The sequence below is a fragment of the Pinus tabuliformis genome, chromosome 3_1 (genome assembly GCF_031772625.1).
Source record: "Pinus tabuliformis cultivar Carrire ecotype Pingquan chromosome 3_1, CPIR1, whole genome shotgun sequence".
Lineage (NCBI taxonomy): Eukaryota > Viridiplantae > Streptophyta > Pinopsida > Pinales > Pinaceae > Pinus > Pinus tabuliformis.
In genome coordinates, this window is record NC_142301.1 from 974,180,766 (window position 1) to 974,199,319 (window position 18,554).

The 18,554-nt window shown below is 32.7% G+C and overlaps 1 non-coding gene and 1 pseudogene across 1 annotated transcript; one reads left to right on the plus strand and one right to left on the minus strand.

Annotated features, from left to right (window-relative positions):
- Positions 1–18,554, plus strand: part of LOC149191086 (phosphoenolpyruvate carboxykinase (ATP)-like) — a 175,566-nt pseudogene that overhangs the window by 18,464 nt on the left and 138,548 nt on the right.
- LOC149191087 (small nucleolar RNA Z199) lies at positions 5,331–5,403 on the minus strand. The gene has a single exon (XR_016256634.1). It is a non-coding gene; the product is annotated as a small nucleolar RNA Z199 (small nucleolar RNA).

An 18,554-nucleotide genomic window follows, 5' to 3' on the forward strand; every position in this document is an offset into this window, starting at 1 on the left:
ATTTCTCCAGATCTCCAAAAAGTCCTGGACAATCATTCCAAGGTATTTGAGACTCCCAAAGGTCTCCCACCTATGCGTGATCATGATCATGCTATTCATCTGATTCCAGGAAGTGTTCCTCCAAACATCAGGCCGTACAGATATCCCTATGTCCAAAAAAGTGAAATTGAACGTATGGTTGCAGAAATGCTAGAGGCTGGTATAATTCAACCGAGTCAAAGTTCTTTCTCAGCTCCAGTAGTATTGGTGCACAAGAAGGATGGATCATGGCGCATGTGTCCGGATTATAGGGAGCTCAACAAGCTCACTATTAAAGATAAGTTCCCCATTCCTGTTATTGATGAATTACTAGATGAATTGCATGGATCAATTTACTTCACCAAGTTGGATCTTCGTTCGGGATATCATCAAATCAGAATGAAGATTGAAGACATTCCGAAAACGGCATTTAGAACTCATGAGGGTCATTATGAATTTTTGGTCATGCCTTTTGGCCTTACCAATGCACCTTCAACATTTCAAGGTTTGATGAATTCAATTTTCAAACCATTCCTTAGAAAATTTGTGTTAGTATTTTTTGATGATATACTAATCTACAGCAAGTCTTGGAAGGATCATGTTGAACATGTTGACAGGGTGCTACAACTATTGGAGGAGAAACAATTATATGCAAAAAGATCCAAATGTTTCTTTGGAGTCCAGGAGGTGGAATATTTGGGTCATATTGTATCTCATGAAGGAGTTAAGGTAGACCCTAGCAAAATTAAAGCCATTAAGGAATGGAAAATCCCCACATCCATAAAGCATCTGCGAGGATTTCTTGGGTTGACAGGGTATTATCGCAAGTTTGTTAAGAATTATGGGAGAATAGCAGCACCTCTAACAACATTATTGAAGAAAGATTCATTTTCATGGACTCTGGAAGCAACAAAGGCCTTTGAACATCTTAAAGAGGCAATGTGCCAAGCACCGGTCTTAGCTACACCGGACTTCACAAAAACCTTTATTGTGGAATGTGATGCTTCAGGAAATGGAATTGGTGCTGTTCTAATGCAAGATGAAAGACCCATTGCTTTTGAAAGTCGTCCAATCAAGGGAAAGTTTTTAAGCAAAGCTATTTATGAGAAGGAAATGTTGGCAATACTCCATGCACTTAAGAAATGGCGACCCTACCTAATGGGAAGACACTTCAAGGTAAAAACGGATCATGATAGCCTTAAATACTTTTTAGAACAAAGATTATCCTCTGAAGAGAAACAAAAGTGGGTCACAAAGATGTTGGGTTATGACTTTGAAATCATCTACAAAAAAGGGAAGCAAAATGTTGTGGCAGATGCACTCTCAAGAAAGGATGAGGATGTGGAAGCATTGTTGTGTGCCATTTCTATTATCCAACCAGATTGGATAAACGAAGCAAGGGAGGAATGGAAGAATGACGAAGAAGTGTGGGCACTTATTCGAAAGTTACAACAAGATTCCAGTACTTCTGATACATTTAGCTGGAAAAATGATTCGTTATGGTACAAAGATCGCTTATACCTCTGTAAGGATTCCCAGCTAAAACAAATAATTCTTATGGAATTGCACACTTCTCCCTAAGGAGGGCACTCAGGATTTTTAAAAACTTACCACAGGGTTAAGAAGGAATTTTTTTGGGATGGCCTTAAATCAGATATTCAAAAGTTTGTGGCGGAATGTTTGGTTTGCCAACAAAATAAAGTTGAAACAATTAAGACACCGGGTCTATTACAACCTTTATCCATTCCAAGCCAACGTTGGGAGGAGGTTTCAATGGATTTTATCACAGGTTTACCCAAGTCTGAGGGAAAGAGTGTCATCATGGTGGTAGTTGACAGACTTACCAAGTATGCACACTTTTGTGCATTATCACATCCATTTAAAGCCAGTACAGTTTCTACTGCATTTATGGAAACAGTTCAAAAGCTACATGGAAACCCAAAGATTATTGTAAGTGACAGAGATCCCATTTTCACTGGAAATTTTTGGACAGAATTATTTTCTTGTCTTGGTACTCAGTTAGCTCATAGCTCATCTTATCATCCTCAATCTGATGGGCAAACTGAGATAGTAAACAAATGTTTGGAAGGATATCTTCGTTGCTTTGTATCTGATAAGCAGACACAATGGGTCAAATGGTTGCCTCTGGCTGAATGGTGGTATAACACTTCCTTCCATACAGCAACAAAAATGACCCCATTTATGGCACTTTATGGGTATCAACCACCATCCATCACATCATATTTAAGAGAAAATTCTAAGGTTCAGGCAGTGGAACATCACATCGAACATCAACAACAAGTCCTCCAACTCTTAAAGGATAACCTAGTGTTGGCACAAAATAGAATGAAACAACAGGCAGATCAACATCGCAGTGAAAGAAGTTTTGATGTAGGTGATTGGGTATTCCTACGGCTACAACCATATAAGCAAATGTCCCTAAAGCAAGCTAAGAAGGATAATAAATTATCACCAAAGTATTATGGTCCGTACAAGGTGTTGCAAAAGATTGGTACTATGGCATACAAATTGGAGCTTCCTGCAGCTTCTCGATTGCACCCAGTTTTCCATGTTTCATGTTTAAAGAAGGTTATAGGTGACAAGCTCCCAATTCAAACAATATTGCCAGAACTTGACGAGGAAGGAAAAATTATATTGGAACCGGAAGCAGTCACAGAAACAAGAACTCGACAGCTACGAAATCGATCAATTTCAGAGTATCTTATCAAGTGGAAGAACTTATCCGTTGAAGATTCCACATGGGAGGATGAGAATTTTATGCAGAAGTATCCAGAACTACTCAAGCGTTGAGGACAACACTTTTTTGAAGGAGAGGGGCATGTTGGGTCCCTATAATACTAGTGATTACCCCATTACTATTGTAGTTATACCCCTTATTTATATTGTTGTGCCCCTATTACCCCCATATTGTTATTTCTGTGCCCCATAGAATCCCTCTATTGTTATTTTTGTGGCTTTATATTATTATTGTTAGGTCGGCTGGATTATATTGTGACTCCCTAGACTCCTATATATAGAAAGGAGGTTTTGTCATTTGTATCATCCAAGAATTGTTCATTTATGCAATGTAAAGGAGGTTGCCCCCTCGAAGAGGCTGAATTCTAAGGCGTGGATCTCTCTTTTCTATCTTTTTGTGAGCTGGTTTCATAACATCTTTTTACATCAAATCTTAGGATTTTGCCCCAAAACTAACCCAGGGGACCCCATCCCAACATCTTTGAGCTTAAATTTTCATTAAATTATAAATATGTCCATACATGTTCAATGCGTTTTTGACAATGGTACTAATGTGGCAGTTTGTCGTCTTATGATATTTAAACGAGCCCTTAGCAAGAATTTGTGAGAAGTCATCATGTGACCTTCCACTCTATTCTGACATTCCTTTAAAATTCATCAGAGGGGTTTATCTTTTGAATCTCAGAATTTTGATGTGACTGAGATTCTAAGTTCATAATCATGAGTAAAGCACTATAGATTTCCACTCCGTTTTTCTAGGTTTTTTATATGTACGAATGGATGGATAATATTAACATACTAGTGTACCACGTAGATATGAAATCATGTGCACAACCAACCATGTCTAAAATAATAGACTTTAGTAATCTTAGTGACTTTAGTAACTAGAAATTGCACTGAGAGGTGCAAAGGAATGTCGATAGGAGGAGTGGGGGAATGTGGAAGGCAATAATGTAGTAAAATATACGGACAATGAAATGCAATCGAAATTTGGGTTTCTATATATATTCTAAAGAATGTAGTAGGAGGTTAAATTTAATTAGAAAGATACACTAACATAAATTTCCCAGAACAATGGAAATACTTGCAGGCACAAGGTACATAGTAGAGGAGTTTAATTTTTTGGGGGTTTTTTAAAATGGTATGAAAACAATTCTGAACATGGAAATTGTGAGGTGTGTATCAGCTAAAGATAGCACTAGCACTTGGGAGAAATGGATTTTATGAGTAAGATGTTATGAACATAAGAAAAAAATAGGATTACAAATAGAATTGTTGTATCAATGAATGTTGTGAAAATACTTGTGAAAGATCTATGATTGGGATAACCGAATTGGGCATGATTCTTAAGAAATCTTACATAATATCTCTTTGAAAAGTTAGTTGGGTAAATATGTTGTTTATATGCAATATTCATTTGCAAAAGGATTGAAATATTAGTTGAGACAGCTCTCCTAAAATAACAAATGGTTTATCATATTTAACAAATAAGAAACGAAACAATTGATTAAATTGATCTCTAAGCATCATGGTGCCCACTATTTTATTTTATACTCTTAGTTTGAAGAAACAATTTTGTGGCATAGCTCCTTATATCATTTATGTTGTTTGCAATAATTATTGAGATACAATAAGAAATTCTTGATACATATGTTTTTGTACTTCAATATAATGAAATCTTTGCAATATTTTGAGTATGTGTGGTGTTCCTTGTTCATGGAAACATAATATTCACAACAAAATGCACAGAAATATTGTGCAAAAACAAAATTAAAAAATTTGGAACTTGGAAAAAATAGCAGAAACCATACCTATATTAATATTCAAAAACCATATGTATATTAATATTTGGATGCATGCAGTTATATTTGACAACTGAGCTTAAACAACTAAGAAAGAAAGATTTTTTTTCGAAATGTTGTTTTTAGTCATTATGAATCAAAATGTACTTTCATGGTTGATGAAACTCTTCTACAATAATGATGATTTACCTTATGAAGAGTTTCCAATACACAACAAGAACTTCGATTTCAGAAAGAATGCGCTCATTTATGGATTTTGCAGTTTTAAAGTTTAGAGTTATAGAATCTCTCTAGTATAACTTTTTGCTTGTTTGATTCAAAAGGACATTCTAAGGTACTCTTGGAATTAACAACCACGATCTTTTCCCTCGCACATTGTTCCTATGACCAAACACATCTATTAGTTTAAATAAAATTTAAGAAAACTCGCAAAAAAGTAAGTCCCATCATATTAATTGCTCTTAAAATTGAAATGCCCATAATATCATATATTGCCTTAGGGAAAATATCCCCAAGCTTCTTTCAGAAATTACGAAATCCCCAAACATCAAATCCCTAAAATAAAATGTTTGGAATAGAGTATATCAGGACACACTATCCTTAAGCTTCTTTTAGGAATCATGAAATCCTAAAACATCAAAAGCCTAAGGGAGAGAATGGGGAATAAACTACATTTTCAAGTATAAATCATCATGTTTTTTCATGAACACATACCAACTTGCATTCATCATTTCCATTTGTATATAAAAAAATGATCATCATAGTCTTAAAAACTAGTAATCACAAAATATCATGTTGTTGCAATTATTCAAATCAACACATGATCAACTTGATAGCTCATAGTGCTATGAAATGTGTGCATAAACAACAAAAACAAAAGAAAGGGAAAAAAACATAGTTGGATTACAATAAATATGGATTTGGAATTAAAAAACATGTTTATCAATGAGATGGATTCATTAATTTATTTTTTCCTTTATTTTCTCTTTAGATTAGTTACTAGTTCAATAGATAGATTCATCAATTAGGTTGGTCATGGGCTTAATAAGTAGTTCATCAATTATCTTTGTCACAAGCTTAATAATGTAGAACTTTTTAGTTTTTCCTTTTCATCTTTGAAACATATTTGTTGCAAGGAAGGGACTTAGAAGGATAATTTTTCAAATAAACTTGTTTGAAGCTTTGTGGATATATTTTTATTTATATGTAGGGTAAAATTTATATGTTGATTTGTTTTATATTTTTGAATTTTTCATGTCAAAGTTAAACAAATTTCACTGATTATTACCATTATTCCCTACTAAAGAATTTTCAAGTTAAAAGTTCTTATATATTTTGTGATTGTTAATGTTAGTAATTAATGGCTTTTTCAAAGGGAGGACAAAAACCAGGGAAAACTTTAAGAACCCCCCCAAATTTATATGTATAATAAATGGGCGAATCTCCATGGTATATAGGAAAAATGGAAGGCGATTTTATCAATAATATAATATGTATATATAATTTTTTGGCGAATCTCTCACTAGGCATGGCGAATATTTTACTCAATTATAAAATCTTGTAAGATCTTGGTGAGTCTTTCACTAAATAATAAAACTTTGTAAGGTCCTAGTGAATCTTAGCATTGTGAACTCTTAGAGAATTTTTTGAAAAAGTATAAAACCATATTTGACAAGAGCCGCATGGTGGCAATATCACTGTTTTTTTCACATTTCCACGAAATGGAACTTTTTTATAAAATTATAAAAAAGACAACCAAGTCCCTTATAATATGAAGGTAAGCTTATAACGGAGTTTGATACATCTACTATGCTTGTCTTCATTCAAGTGTCATAGCTGCTATACTTAACACTGTGAATCACAACTCTCTCAGAACTAAACTCTATAGTGTAATTAAAACCTTTGGGAATTGAATCTGACAACTCTATAAAAAGGATTAGTGAAATAGAAGCTTTTGTGAATGAGCCCACTAATTATCACTGCTAAAAAATCAATCCAGACTATGAAGTCTTCCATCTTGATCACAATCATGCTCATGATCAAGGGAGTGTGACCACCTAGCCTGACATAATGGCCATCATAGCTTCCAATAATCAACAACCACCTTGCAAGGACATCCTAGCTCATGTCTCATGAATTTTATTCATCAATCTTAACTAATATAAATCTTATAAAGATAATATTAGAATCCTCTCCGGATTCACTGTTAATACAAGGGTAAAGGAAATTTTCTAGCTCAAGGCACTAGCCAATACCAACTTTGGTATTTGTGACCCCTTTGTGGGGATGCACCTACCCTGCCCCGTTGGGTTTCTGCCTTGTAACATAGTTCAAGGATCACAAGAATTTCCAATCTTCCTACTCCATTAGACACACTTTATATGCTATACATAGTGAATGGAAAAGAAGCATTATAGAACACACAATTTCACAGAAGGAAGAAAAATCTTAGCCAGTTCAATATCAAAATCTTAACCACTGATTAATAAAGAATAACAAGTAGTGTAATGAACTGTTCCGAGTTTTTTATTTACAAGCTGTAAAAAATGTAGTGGAATGGAAAATATTATTGAGGCAACCCTTCAATATTTTCTACTAATATGTCTATGCATGTACATATGAAATTAAGAGCATTGTTGAATACAAAGTTTCCTTTTCTCTTGCCTCCATTTTGACAAATCAGTGTGAAATTAGTGTCACTTTGATTCTCCTTTCCTATGTGGATGTTTTGACAAATCAATGTGAAATCAAAGTCACTTTGAATTTCCTTTCTTGCAAGGGATCACATCCACAACTTGATTAGTAAAATATAATCTACTATATATTATGTTCAAGAAACTGACTGGAATCTACAGTGGAAATGAGACCTCAATTCTTATTCTGAATTTGAATATCTCAAGACAACATAAGAGATAAAAATGCATATGGCCTTAGTAGGTAGAAAACAATCACTCCATCATTACAAGACCACCTAGATTTCGGCACTTAATCTAAATAATGGCACTAGTTGTAGTGCTTATTTGCATTAACACCATGGAAAAGCAACAACAATGTTTCAAAGTACACTTACTAGAAAAGTTGTAACGTTCTGAGAATATTTAATGATAGCATCTGAACCTCATAGCTATGATGGGGAAACTAGGGAACCCAAATATTGGAAGATATCTCATACCAAATCTGAGAAAAAAATAAAAAAGGGAAAAAATCAAAATCTATAAATCAAGAAATGAATTGTTTACAAATCAAAAACAATTCCTTTAACTAACAGTTAAATTGTGGTGATATATTTAAATATTTAGTAAGAGGGTAACTTCAAACCATGGAATATTACCTTTGTCATTACTTTCATCCCTCAGTGACTGAGATTACAAATCAATACGTATGGAAAGATTGTAAGAAATTATGTGAAATAGTAAAGCGTAACCTCTATTTTCAAGCAACAAAATCAAGACATTGTTAGATCAAGAGCCATAATTGATACATAATCAATGAATCAAGTCTTGTATGGCACAAGCTTCTTTCACAACCTCTATTTTCTCAATAACAAAATCAAGACATTGTATGTGGTTATTGCCAAAAGGAAACTACGTTCTAATTTGGAAGAGGATCTTATCAAAAGACATGGATTTATTCAAATCTACAAAGCCTAATGGGTTACTGAAAAATAAGTTGGAATATGGGATCATGATACTTAAATTGAAAAAATATGCTTTCCTTTTAGAAACATTACAGTTATACAATTTTTTTGAAAGCATTAGAATTTGAAATTGGGCCTTTCTATCAAGACGAATTTTCATTAACAGAATGTACTTTCCTACCTGAAACGTTGTAGATATCCAAGAAAAACTTGAAAAGCATAAGAGAACTTAGCATAATGTACTTTCTTTCCTTCCTTAACATTCTTCAAGATTTGAGGTTCCCCAAGTCATCAGGTAACTTTCGAAGGAAATGATAGTTAGTAATAGTCCAATTCACAATTGAAGATGTGTCACAAATACAAGTGGTCATCTCCTCCAAATCACAAAAGTGATCCAGGTTAAAATCTAGCATTATTGGAAGCTTAATGCTCGATTGGTTGTTATTGAACCCAGACATTTTTCCTTTCTTCACTAAAATCTTAAAGATATCTTCTCTAAGTTCTACATGACTTTACTATGCTCTTGAAGTGGGGCCACATGCAGGCTCTCCAAGTGAATAGTCTTAAACTAAGTGAAGATAAGGCCAATAGATCATTCAGTGTGGATCTCTTTAACCCATAATTGAATACTATGTCTCTCTTGAACCCATAATTGAATACTATTACGACTTTGAAATTTTTCATGGAACTAAAAAATGTTGGAAGAAAGTATTTGCTTCCAAAAAGAGTAAAACTAAAGCCTCTTCTTGAGGACAATTGATGTCACACCACTAACACTTCTCCATGGAATCTATATAGGTAAACCACAAATGCAGAATTCCATTAGAATATTGTGTTTAGTGAATACACAAATGAAATCATTGCATTTCTTTAAAATATATTTTGAAATCAAAATTACTGAAATTACATATCGATAACCTAGTGGGTGTAGGATAAAATTCACCCATGTCATTCACAGAAAGCATGAGAAAAAATCTAATACTATATATAAAACCAAGAAAAATTCAAATTCATCACTTCTAGGGACCTCGTAACCACCCTGCCAATACACAAGTATGTTCCTATTTGCAGTTAGAAAAATTACCCAAATTACAATGTATTTACCCCAGCATATGTTGGAAAGTTATAGAAGGATGACTAGTGCAATCAATCCATTCCTTTTAGCCTTGGATTTGTTTCAGTTTAAAACAGAAGTATACAAATATACTTGTCCAATGTCTATGCTTTAACCATTCACCTTAAGATGTTTTTACAATATAATTTCCAAAGTCTATTTAGTATATTCATTATCATAAAAACCAACCTATATCCATCTTAACTCCATATCTACCACTCTTACGGGGATGAAATCTATTTCTCCCTCTGAGCACTTGGTAGACCCAGAATTAAGATGGATCTAAGATGATAGAATTTCCCCTTTAAATAGTCTATGCTCACATGAATACCATGGTATTACCATGGGTCAATACCATGGGTTATCATAAACCTCGAGCTTAAAAATTACTATTAGTAATTTATAAAAATTAATAAAATTAATAGTTGAATTTTATTTTATTTTTTATTTTAACCAAGCTAAAATGTTTAACATACATTAAATTACAACATCCGTTTTTACTCTTGATCCACCAAGCCCCAAGAAGGATCAAATATTTTTTTCACTCTATGCTAGTTTGCATATTGATACCTCTCAGGGTTAGTAGATACAGAGTAAAGATGGATCTATGCTGGTTTAATTCCCCCATTTAAATAGGCTACATTCTAGGTGAATACCATGGGTCAATACCATGTGCCATTTTGGTGAATACCACAGGTCAATACCATGTGCCATTTTTATTTTTATTAATACTAATATTATGGTTAATAATGTTTTGTTGCATGGTATTAATAACAATCTAGTCCATGGTAATTGTCCCACAGTGTTTTTCCCATAGGTTTCACCTAAATATAATGCATTTTTTGAGTGTCCTTAAATATAAGGTGACTTATGGAGTAAATATAAAAAAATGTTTTATTTGTTTACCATACCTCTCGTTTATTTATATTTTTATTAATTTACCGTACCTCTTTTACAAATATGGTATTTGGCCCATAGGATTTACTTAAATAAAACCTCTTTCTTGAGCCTTCATAAATAGAACGAGGGTTATGGACTAAATATAAAAAGAGGTTTTATTATATTTTTATTTATTTACCATACCTCCACTTTACTTATATTTTTATTTGTTTACACCCTTGCATGTATATAAGGTGACTTATGGAGTAAATATAAAAAATGTTTTATTTATTTACCATACCTCTTATTTATTTATATTTTTATTAATTTACCATACCTCTTTTATAAATATGGTATTTGGCCCATAGGATTCACTTAAATAAAACCTATTCTTGAAAATGGGTGAATGGATTCACTTAAATAAAACCTATTCTTGAAAATGGGCGAATGGAAGGTTGTAACTCCTAGTTTCAAGGGCTAAATTTACCTTTTTTACCCTCTCCCTTAAAATAAGGTGGGCTATTTGAGGTGATTTGTAAAAATATGCTATGATACAAAATATTCACCCACTAAAAATTTAAAACCCCTTAATTTCGCCAAAGGGCGAACATTCGCCCCTAAAATTTTCTATGTCAAAAACACAAATCCTCAATAATGATGTTCAGTGGTGAAAATTTGTGAGAAAACCAGTTGGTTTAACATTTTCCAGAATCTCATATATGCTTTTGAAATCCACCAGTTGGAGAATGAGATTCAAGTCTTCATTCAGTACCAAATGCCTTCTCAATTATATATTAATTTGAAAAATATCATAGCAGAGTTCAAGATTCTTTCCCATCTGTAAAAATTGGGGGAATGTATGATAGGAAGGTGAATAAAACAATCGTGCGTAAGTTTAATAATGATGTTCAGTTGGTGAAGTGTGAGAAAGAAATTTGTTTTAATATTTTCCAAAACCTTAGATATTCTTTTGAAATCCACAAGGCTGAGAAGGATATCCAAGACTTCATTGAGTACCAAATGATTTTCAAGTTGAAGAATCAGATATCAGAGTTAAATATTGTTCATTATCTGTATGAACTAAGGTCAATGGATGAGAGGAAGGTGAACTAAATAATCATGCCCAAGCTCAATAATAATGTTTAGTTGTTGAAAAGTGTGAGAAAATAAGTTTTTTAATATTTTCCAAAACCTCATATATTCATTTGAAAGCAAACAGCAAGAGAAGGAGATCATGGACTTCACTCAGTTTTAGATGCCTCTACAATTATCTCTTAAGTTAAAGAATCTCATATAAGAGTTCAAGATTCTTCACCATATATATGAATTGAGGATAATGGATGAGAGGAAGGAGAATGAAACAGTTGTTCCCAAGCTCAACAATAATGTTCGGCTAGTGGAAATGTGTTAAAAGACAAGTTTTTTCAATATTTTCCAGAACCTTAGATATGCTTTTGAAATCCATGAGTGGGAAAATAAGATCCAAGACTTCATTTAGTACCAGATTCCTTCCCACTTACCTCTTAAGTTTAAGAATATCATTTTAGATGTCAAGAGTCTTTTCCATTTGTATGAATTGGGGGAAATGGGTGAGAAGAAGGTGAATATGACAATTGTTCCCAAGAACAATAATAATGTTCTATTGGTGAAAAAGGGTTAGAAAATAAGTTGCTTAAATATTCTCTCGAACAGATATGATTTTGAAGTCCAACAGCTAGAGAAGGCATTTTGGGACTTTATTAAGTACCAGATACCTTCCCAATTATCTCTTAAGTTGAAGAATCTAATATTAGAGTTGAAGAGTCTTGGCCATCCATTTATATGAATTGGGGCCAATGGATGAGAGGAAAGTGAATCAAATAATTTTTCCAAAACTCAAAAATAATGTTCAATTAGTGAAAGAGTGTGAGAAAAGTTATTTTAGTATTTTCCAGATCTTAAATATGCTTTTGAAATCGACCAGTTGGAGAAGGATATCTAGGGATACATTGACTACCAGATACTTTCCCAATTATCTCTTAAGTTGAAGAATCTCATATCTGAGTTCAAGAGTCTTGGATATCTGTATGAATTGGGGGCAATGGATGAGAGGAAGGTGAATGAAATAATCATGCTTAAGCTCAATAACAATGTTTAGTTGGTGAAAAATCTTCAGAAAAATAAGTTTTTTAACATTTTCCAAAATCTAAGATATGTTGTTGAAATCCACTAGCTAGAGAAGGAGATCCAAGACTTTGTTGACTACCAGATGCCTTCCCATTTATCTTTTAAGTTGAATAATCTCATATCATAGTTAAAGAATATTCGACATCTATATGGGTTAGATAAAATGGACGAGAGAAAAGTGAATAAAACAATTGTGCCCAAGCTCATTAATGATGTTCAGTTGGTGAAAAAGTGTGAGAGCATGTTTTTTTTTATATTTTCCAAAACCTTAGATACGCTTTTGAAATTCACCAGGTGGAGAAGGAGATCAAGTTCTTTTTCTAGTTCCACATTCCTTCCCAATTATCTCTTAAGCGGAAGGATCTCATAACAAAGTCCACGAGTCTTCACCATCTTTCTTAATTAAGGGGTGGTGGATGAGAGGAAGGTGAATGAAATAATCATGCCCAAGCTCACTCCACAATACTCACCTTCTCACACCTACGCCTCACTGCCTAACCAATGAAATGATTATGCTCCATAGTGTGAAGTGTTTATTTGCATGTTTTATTAGGAGTGATTACAAATATCTAAATTGAAAATGATATTTTATTAATGTTCATGAATGAACCTCTTAGTTATGAAAATTAATTTATGATAAAAAAAATTTCCATTCTAGAAGAGTTATATAGTTATGGGAGGGAATATGGTGGCAACTTTTTGCATTATGATGCAAGGATATAAAACCTTGTTGGCGAAGAATTTGGTTCTGGATGGTTCTCTTTCTCATAATTATTTAATTTTTATCCTATTGAGTTGCATATCATTGCAATATTTTGATATCTCACAAATCTCATATTTGTTTTAGAGTGGTTGGATTATGCGAGGACCTGGGCCATGGTCTTAGGAATCTCTTTGAGAGTTTCATCTATGAATTATTTTGTAGACCAAAATTATATTTTACTAAACAGAGCTCTAGAATAATTTAATTTTTATCCTATTCAGTTGCATATCATTGCAATATTTTGATATCTCACAGATATCATATTTGTTTTAGAGTGGTTGGATTATGCGAGGACCTGGGCCAGGGTAAACTTAGGAATCTCTTCGAGAGTTCTATCCATGAATTATTTTGTAGACCAAAATTATATTTTATAAACAGAGCTCTAGAATATGTAACGCAAAGCTAGACCACTCTCATTTGACAAAAAAACCAACGATTCCTCATATGGCAGTTGAATTATTCCTAAATCTTAAAACTAGTCGCGAGAACCTTTACGGGATAATATTTGTCAATGGCATTCTCCCTTGGATTTCATTAAAAATAAAACATACGGTAACAATACAACCTTTTAAGGAATGAACCTAATTAGGCTATATAATGGTAATGAATCTTTATGTAAATGTTTGCTAAGGATTTGGCCTAATTGACTAAAGTTTAGGACTAATGGTTAATTATACATTATGATGAGAAATTGTCGGCCTAAACACAATATAAAGTTTGTAAATATAATGTGTTAGATATTATAAACAATATTGTGAACGAACGAAATTATATAAAAGTTAGCCTAGAATATGAGTAAAGCTAAATTCTGAACACTTCCAACAGAATTGTGAATTTTCCTGGTAAGTGAATGCTTATAAATTCTGAATTGCTATAATATAGGAAATTAATTCTGAACACTTACAACACAATTATGAATTATCCTGAGAAGTGAATGTCCATAAATTCTAAATTGCTATAAATAAAGGAAATTAGTGAAAGGCTCTCTCTAAAATAATATGTCTGGAAACAACTAACTAATATGGAAGAGAATGTTATATAAAAACATAAAATATGTAAGAATCAACTTCCATAACTTACATGAAATGCTACAGCTATTTTGTAGCTATACATTGTTCTCACCATAAAAACATTTCTTGCTGTGACCCCATTGGCGATGTGGACATGCCTTATCATGCTATGTTTTCAAAGAGAAAAGATTGGTGATGTGGTTATGCCTCGTCATGTTATGTCTTAAGAAAATAATAGGCTATAGCTAAACACGTCTTTAGGAAACTGGGAAAAGAGATTACAACGTGGGAATATAATTCTGTAAAATGAATTATCAAAAGTTGTAAGAGAGGAGCATTTATGGGTACTTGGTTTTCGTTGAAAATAGAAAATCTTAAGAGAAGAAAGATTGATTAGGAAAGGGGCTTTGATATTACAAAAATTCTATTTATTTTTAGTTTTTGGCACGTTTTCTTTGAAAATCTTGTTTTTAATGGAATATTTATCTTATGCTTATTCTCCCATTATGAATTCATGAACTGAACTTTTCGTATTCAGAAATTGTTTAGTTTTTTGTAATTAACTAGCAACATTTAAAATCATTAGTGGCACTCATAATGTGCTCGTTAAGTTGGATCTTCACTTTTGTTTAATTTGCAATAAGTTTATGTTTATTAATCACGGATTAGCTTGAGGATTTGTGCATTGAACTTAAACATGCTACTGAGCTATTATTTATTTTATGTCCTTTTGTTTAATAGATGTTATGGACGATTCAAACCATGCAATGGAATTAGATCCTTCTATGGAAAAGGCATACTGGAAAAGGCATACCTGGGTAAGGAGTAAAAATTTTGTTCTATGTTCAGATTGTCACATTTTTCTCTTTCAAGATTTGGTGGTGTGAAAATGTGGTCATTGATCCACTAGCCACACATGTTTATAGTTGAAATGAGAGTTGATACAAATTTTTCATCCCGACTTGGAATTTATATTCAAATGTCATTCTAATATAAATTATCATTTTAGCTTACAGTATTGTGTTCTTTTCTCTGGAGGAATATCAAATAGATATGGTTGCATTTAAGTAGGATTTGTTCATGATGCCAACAACCCAAAGTTGAATTTATATTCAAATGTCATTCTAATATAAATTATCATTTTACCTTACAGTGTTGTGTTCTTTTCTCTAGAGGAATATCAAATAGCTATGGTTGCATTTAAGTAGGATTTGTTCGTGATGCCAACAACCCAAAGTTTAAGACTTAGATGGATAAATGTGATGCACGGCTAGTTGGTAAATTGTCTCTATGATAATGACTTATCTTTAAAAGAGATAGCTTTCTTAGTTTTATAAGAGTAATAATCTTTGATTACTCTTTGTTATCGAGCATTTAATCTCCAAAGAATTGTAACCATTGATTCTAGTAAAACAAACTTTAAAATATTTGTTTCTTGAAGGATATTCTAGTATTTTGTGTTCCTAGGAAATTTTAGAAAGGAAAATAAATGATCTTCAATGGATAAATTACCTCCAGTTATGTGTCATTATGCTCCTTCTTTGCACCCTTTACTATTTTTATAAAATTGTTCTAGATATGTGATGTTTGAAAATAATTTCTGGAAAAAAATCTATCTAAAATCCTCAAAAATTCTAAGGCACTTGAAGAAAAGAATCCATGTTGACCACAAGTCCAAACATGTGAATTTTTCCCAATGCATAACTCTTTCTCTCACAATAATTTTTTCTTGCATTCTTCCCATCCAAGAATTGTGAGTGTTTCTTTGTTGGGTTTCTATGTATTTATGGATTCACTTATAATCGTAAAAAAATATATAGCCTTAATCTCCAATATTCATGAATATCTTCATGGGTCATTGTTTAATAGTAGACTTGTATAGATTCATTTTAACTATGGATCTCTTAAGACTTGGAAGTTCAAGCCTTGTTATTCAATAGATCTGGGTTAACATGGAACTATGCTAGTTCTATTGAAGAAGTTTGTAGACAAAAGCAACGGCGTACATGAGATTCAATAGATCCTCTTTTTTTCTGAGGAATAAAAGATGATCTGATGTAAATTCTTCATTCTAGGAACAAATGTAATCCCTTATGATTGCATATTTAAGATCTTCCAAATGGACAACCCATATGGAGGGTCATTCAAATTGGAAGAAAGATAATTTATATGCTTAGTACTACTTTTGATAATTTAATATTCAATTTGGTACATGGTTGTTTTCTCTTTTTCCGTTTTTGATCTCATACAACAATAGGATGTTGAATCAGTTACATCAATTATTCTAGTCTATTTTGTAGTTATGGATCTAGTATCAGAATGAAAGGAGCACCAGAATTAAAATTGTTTGTTCATTTGTTGATGTATTATTGTCTTCTTTTATGCACTTGTGATGAGAAGAGTATTATGAAATATAATTCTTGTTATGGGTCTTCTGCTTATAGAATATGTGACAGTTGATGAGTTTGAGACATTCATCTAACTGTACATGGCATGGTTTTATTTGATGTGTATTTGGCCTATATTTTTTTCGTTCGTTTACATTTGAAACCACACAAAAGAAGTTGCATCAGATGGAAAAGAATTACTTTGTTTCTCCAACAACAACCAACGAACTTGTTGCCCCTGTATTTCATTTAATAGATAATGATCTTCCAAATGTAGGATCTGAGCAATGGACTTCCACAGATAATAATAATAATAATATTGGTGAACCTTTGCAACTAGCTAAACCTAAATACATGTGAAAAACTCTAATGTGTATATAATGCTTTAAATTTTAATATTATATGTCAGATATTGAAATATTTGATGTCGTTCTATTGAAGGATCTTAAATCAGAGGATCCTTATCAGTTTGTACCCGTTAAGATCTTCTTGTTTGTCAAATAGTTGTTATTTGAATTGGATGAGGCTTAATAATGGTGCATTTCAATCTATGCATAGAAAACATAGCTTATGTCTTTGCATGACTCGTTTAAATGTATTTTTATTCTTATGGGTTGAACATTCTCATTGTTTCTTGCATAGAAATGATAATGACCCAAAATTGAATGAAGTAATTGTTACTATGTTTTGAAAGGGATTATCTAAAGACATTGCTAATGTTGAGTTTACAAAATAGATTGTATGTTTTCTCTCTTATAGGATAATTGGTTCTTTTTTTTTCTTTAGTTGTACATTTAGTGGGGTTAAGGATTTTATTCCAAAAGAAAATCTTCAATTCCATGGGATGGCTTCCCTATGCTGTCAAAATGAATGCGATTGAAATTAATTTATCATAAAAGCCATGAAAAAAAAAAATTTATCATATAAAGAATCAAAATTGATTACACATAAATAAATGCAGTATCAAACAACTATAGGCTAGTTTGTTTTAGAAAGGTTTACAAGTTACAAAAGAAAATGAGGATCCACCAAATGTATAAGAATTGGACAAGTAATGGAGTGAAAGAGGATTGAGGTATGGAGTCCTAAGAGAATATGGGGAGGATTAAAGCAAGGTCTAAACCTTGATAAAACATCAACATTGTATACAGAATTTTGAATTTTCATAGGAAAAACTATCACAAAGACGCATTGCTTGCAAAGATGGGATAACATTCTCGATGTTGGGTTCATAGACAAAGGATATGGGTCAATTCTGGTGTTAATTCGATTCCAACCAGTTTACACATATTGCCTTAAATAATCTTCATCATGACTGGATATTCGAAATAAGGAGGACTAAAATATAGCTTTAAAGGTCGCTAAAATGAAGCCCTCACTTCCCAGAAACCCATATTTGTGTGGTTAGATACCCAAAACATATGTTTCTAGATGCAATCAACCCAATCTAATATCTCGTCCATATGTTTCTAAGAAAACCAGTTGATAGAGAAACTAAAAGAAGCATTAAATGGACGTGCTCAACTAATTTTAAAAAACAATGCTAAGAGGAAACTATATCCATAATATGTTCCTAAGAAAGGCACCCGGTAGAGAAAATAAAGGAATACGTAAGAAGGAAAGCTCAACTAATTTTAAAATGAAAATAAGAGGAGGTGCCCTTACGAGAGACTAACCTCAGAACATGGAGGTTAGCGTAATTAAACTAAATACAAAGTTGAACATCACATTAATATTAGACTTAATTAGCAAACAAAGCAGTAGCATATACAAAGTACCTAGAGTAACTACTTAATCTATTCAAGGAAGAACTCAGAAATGGTTTGCAGGAGTGAAAACCATAAGCAAGATGGTGCTTCCGTCCATGGCAACAAACCCAAATAGAATAGTTGTTCCATAGGAAGTTCCCTTTGCTGAAAATGCATAAAATATCCAAATCCTCATGTGAAGGCTGGAATGGTGGATCACTTGGCAAGCAAATGGGCTTTACTCACGGGGATACGGGGGTAGTGGCTACGATC